Here is a 5,391-nt window from a genome sequence, read left to right as displayed (position 1 = left end):
TCCAAGGGAATTCTGCCCGTTCCATTGGCCACTACTGTACAGATTAGGAGAAACCTCCAAAGTCCCCGAGGCCATCCCAATAATGTAGGTCGCCCAGGACAAACAGTGGCGATCTGTCACAAGCTGAACAACTGCCTCCCCTCAGACCCATAGACAGATATGCCCAGAGCAGAAGATTGAACCGGAAAGGAACCTAGGCCCTAATTGGATCCATTGGTTTTGTCTCCAGGCATTTCTCCACAGAGGCCTGGTCTCCAATACCAGCATAAGGGAGTTTCCTGAGTTATCAATCAGAGGAAATCTCGTCTCCACATGGGAAACTTGTCCTTTGGAGCTGTGTCAAAACCTCCAGTTTGAACAAATATTCAGGTTTCCTGAGGAACTGCCCCATTCCAAGGTCTCCAGGGATACAAACCCACATTATGACCCATCCGCATGAGAGTACATTTCAAATCAGCCCCCTCGGTTGCTCTCCCAGATCCAGCAGATGGAACCCGCCTTGTTGCTAGGATACAATTGGAATGTGAGGCGGGCTTTCCAGGGATCCTTCCTTAGAACGCTGCTCTGGCGTCGTTCCATATGGGATGTCCTAGAGCTATCCCACAGGTCTCGATTGTCCAGCAGAAGGAATCCTTGCAGATTGGAGCATCTCACAACTCCCATCGTGGGAAAACCTCCATGGCCTCATGATACCCCCTTCCCTTCATGAAATGGCCATCCTGGACAGAAACTACAACCTGAGCCAACGTCTGATCCACGCCCTGTCTTCTGATGCACGAGAGCTCATTTCAACTCTGCAGAGTGTGCCTGCCGTGCCCTCACCCCGAAACCTAAGCATACTTGTGTTCTCAGACTTCGGTCCACACACTTTTGGCCCATAAGCCCTCCAGTTTGGGAATTCTGGAGCCACAATGTAGCACTCTGCCTGCCCTCCAGAGGAAAAATTTTGCCCTATGGGACTACCCAGAAATGCCAAATGAGGAACAACTTGTAAGCCACTCGACTATACCCCAATTATACAGTCTAGCCTGATTCCTAAAGCCCTGTCTCTCACAGCCTGAGCCCAGACCTCCTGACCGAAACCCAGACAACTACCCTTACTCTGAGTACATCGGACCCTCCATGGCCTAGGTTGTCATCTCTTCCCAAACTTGGTCTTCAGGCTTCCAAAACCTAGATTGTATCTCAACTCACTTCCCAGGGGAGAACGTGATGCAGAAATCAGAACACTTTCCGCCTGCCCAGAACATTGTGGTTGGCATGTTGTCCAACGTTCATTGTAAGAGAAACCAGTGTGGCCCATGAGTCCCTGCCCATGCTTGAGGGCCGCGATCAGCACAAACACACATTGTGACCCTCAGCGTGACCCCTGTCCTCAAGTAAAGCCTCTTAGTGGCTGGACCAAAAGCCACATATGGGGCTTGCCATGCCCCAAGTCTCCCAATCTTAACCAGAGATCGAGATATCTAGTCACCTCTACTCAGGGCTCTGCTCTGGAATCCTTCTTTGGTGGGACACCTGAGGTAAATAAATACAGAAAGGATTCCTCCCATCCACAGTATGAACCCAATCACTTGGTATCAGGCCAAATCACCAGAGAGAAAGACTCTTCCATGGACCATGAGGCCACCCCGACATTCCACGGCCACCGTTGACACAAAATCCAGAGACATAAGCCTGAGCAAGTGCCTCACACTCGCCCTTTGTTCATACCCCGAATAATTCTCTGCATGGTCTGTAGATCGGGCCTGTCATACCTACGTCCAAAAACACAAGGCGAGTTTGTGTTTCAGACTTCTGTATGACAGCCTTGGCCCACAAACCCTCCAGGCTGGGTCCCCTAGAGCCACATCTCAGGGCTGTGCCTGCTTCTCCACGGGAATCCTGCCCATTCCATTGGAGAAAACCCTAGATATTAGGAGAAAACTCCAAAGTACCTGACACCGTCCAAATAGTGTAGGACTCCCAGGACAAACAGGGGCGACATGTCCAAAGCTGAGCAACTACCTCAACTCAGACCCGTACACAGATATCCCCAGAGCAGAAGATTGAAACAGACAGGCACCTAGGCCCTAAATGGATCCATTGCATTTGTTTCCATGCATCTCTGCTCAGAGGCCTGGTTTCCAATACTAGCATATGGGGGTTTCCAGAGGTACTAATCAGAACAAATCTCGTCTCCACATGGGCAACTTGCTCTTTGGGGCTTTGTGAAAAGCTCCAGTTAGGAGAAACCTTCAGGTCCCCGGAGCCACCGCCCCATTCCAGTATCTCAATGGACATAAACCCACATTATGACCCATCCTCAGATGAGCCCATTTCAACTCAACCCCCTCGGTTGCTCCCCCAGAGCCAGCAGATCAAACCTGCCTTGTTGCTAGGACACAATTGGAATGCGAGGGCTGCCCAGGCATCCATCCTTAGAACCCTGCTCTGGAGAACTTCCTTATAGGACGTCATGGATCCATCCAACAGGTCTCAACTGTCCCAAAGAACGAATCCTTGAGGTTTGGAGCATCACACACTCCCATCATGGGGAAAACCTAATGGCCTCGTGATGCCCCCCCACCTCTGGCCATCATGGACAGAAACTCCAATATGAGCCAACGTCTGATCCTCACCCTGACTTCAGATACACGAGATCTCGACTCAGCTCTACAGAGTGTGCCTGCCGTGTCCTCGCACCAAAACCTAAGCTTAGCTTGTGTTCTCAGACTTCCATCCTCACAATCCTGGCCACAAGCCCTCCAGTTTGGCAATTCTGGAGACACAATGCAGTACTCTGCCTGCCCTCCAGAAGAAAAACGTTGACCTATAGGGATAAGCAGAAACGCCAAATGAGGAACAACCTGCATGCCACTCGCCCATACCCCAATTATACAGTCTAGCCTGTGCACTAAAGCCCGTCTGACACCCAGAAGCTGGCCATATACTGAGCCCATTGTATGCACAATGGCTTTAGGTCATCATCTCTACCCAAACTCGGTTTTCAGGCTTTAGAACCTAGACATTATCTCCACTGACTGTCCAGGAGTGAATGTGATGCAGTATCAGAACTCATCCTTCCCCTTGGCCAGAAACCTTGTGGTTGGCATGCTGTCCAACGTACATTATAGAAGAAAGCAGCGTGGCCCATGAGGTCCCGCCTATCCCTTAAGACACATTGTGACCCTCAGAGTGAGCCCTATTCTCATGTAAAGCTTCTCAGTGATTGGAACAAGAGCCCGCATATGGGGCTTGCCATGCCCCTAGTTCCCCAATGTTAACCAGAGTTTGGGTTGTCCAGTCGACCCTCCCCGGCTCTGCTCTGGAATCCCTCTTTTGGTGGTATACCTGAGGTAAAAACAACAAAAAAACAAACAAACAAAAAAACAAACATACATATAGGCCTCCTCGCTTCCCACAGAATGACCCAAAACTCTTGGGATCATGCCAAATCCCCAGAAAGGGAGAATCGTCCATGTCCCATGAGGCCACCCCGACATTCCACGGCCATCGGTGACACAAAATCCAGAGACAAAAGCCTGAGCAAGTGCCTCACACTCACCTTTTGTTCATATCCCAAAGAGTTCTCATCACGGTCTATAGATCAGGCCTGCCAAACCTAAGTCCCAAAACCTAAGCGGATTTTGTGTTTTCAGACTTCTGTCCCAACAGCCCTGACATACACACCCTCCATCCTTGGGTCCTTGGAGCCACACCTCAGGACTGTGCCTTCCTTCTCCTAGGGAATTCTTCATATTCCATTGGCCACAACCTTGAAAATTAGGAGAAACCTCCAAAGTCACCGAGGCCATCCCAATAGTGTAGGCCGCCCAGGAGAAACAGGGGTGATCAGACACCAGCTGAGCAGCTACTTCCACTCAGACCCGTCGACAGATGTCCCCAGAGAAGACGATTGAACCACAGGCTCCTAGGCCCTAATCCGATCCATTGCTTTGGTTTCCAGGCAACTCTCCTCAGAGGCCTGGTTTCCAATACCAGCATAGGGTGGTTTCCTGAGGCACAAATAAGAAAAAATCTCGTCTCCCCATGGAAAACTTGCTCCTTGGAACTGTGTCAAAACATCTGGTTAGGAGAATACTTCAGGGCCTTGGTGCCACTGCCCTATTCCAAGGTCTTTATGGACTCAAACCCACATTAAGACCCATCCTCAGGAGAGCCCATTTCAACTCACCTCCCTCAGTTGCTACCCCAGAGCCAGCAGATCAGACGTGTCTTCTAACTAGGAGAAAATTGGAATGTGAGACTGGCTGCCCAGGCATCCATCCTTAGAACCCTGCTCTGGAGATCTTCCTTATGGGACGCCCTGGAGCCATCTAAGAGGTCTTAATTTTCCCGCAGAAGGAATCCTTGCAGTTTGGATCATCTCACAACTCCCATCGTGGGAAAACCTCCATAGCCTCATAATGCACCCCCCCCCCGATGAAGGGGCCAACATGGACAGAAACTCCAACCTGAGCCAACGTCTGATCCTTGCCAGACTTCAGATACATGAGATCTCGATTCAGCTCTGCAGAGTGTGCCTGCCGTGCTCTTGCCTCAAAACCTAAGCCTAGTGTGTGTTCTCAGACTTCCATATTCACTCTCCTGGCCCACAAGCCCTCCAGTTTGGGAATTCTGGAGTCACAATGCAGCACTCTGCCTGTTTTCCAGAAGAAAAACTTTGCCCTATGCTGCTAATAAAAAACCGAAATGATTATCTAATGCACGCCACTCGACTGTAAAGCAATTATACAGCCTACCCTATGTACTAATGCCCTGTCTGACACAGCCTGAGACCAGACATCCCAAACGACACCCAGACAGCTGGCCCCAAACTGAACACATTGGACCTGCCATGGCCTTAGGTCATCATCTCTTCCCAACCTCGGTTTTCAGGCTTCAGAACCTAGACCTTATCTCCAATCACTGCTCAGGGGTGAACGTGATGCAAAAATCAGAATTCCTCGTTCTCCATGGAAAGGAACTTTGTAGTTGGCATGTTGTCCAATGTTCAGTGTAGGAAATCCTCCATGGTCTGAGAGGCCATGCCAGTGCTTGAGGGCCACCTTGGGCACAGAAACGTTATTGTGGCCCTCAGCGTGAGTCCCATATTCAAGTAACGCCTCTCAGTGGCTGGAACAGGAGCCTGCATATGGGTCTTGCCATGCACATAAGCCCCCAGGCCTTACCAGAGGGCAGCTATTGCAGTTGTCAGTACCCACTGCTCCACTATAAATTCCGTCTATTTGGAGGACACCTGAGGCAGAATACAGGACACCTCCCTTTTCACAGAATGACCACAAACTCTATGGAGCTGGGCAAATCTCCAGAGAGGGAATACTCTTCCTTGGCCGATGAGGCAACCCCTACATTAAACCACCATCATGGACACAACATCCAGAGACA

This window comes from Neovison vison, chromosome 4, assembly GCF_020171115.1.
Source record: "Neovison vison isolate M4711 chromosome 4, ASM_NN_V1, whole genome shotgun sequence".
Lineage (NCBI taxonomy): Eukaryota > Metazoa > Chordata > Mammalia > Carnivora > Mustelidae > Neogale > Neogale vison.
This window is presented reverse-complemented; position numbering follows the sequence as displayed.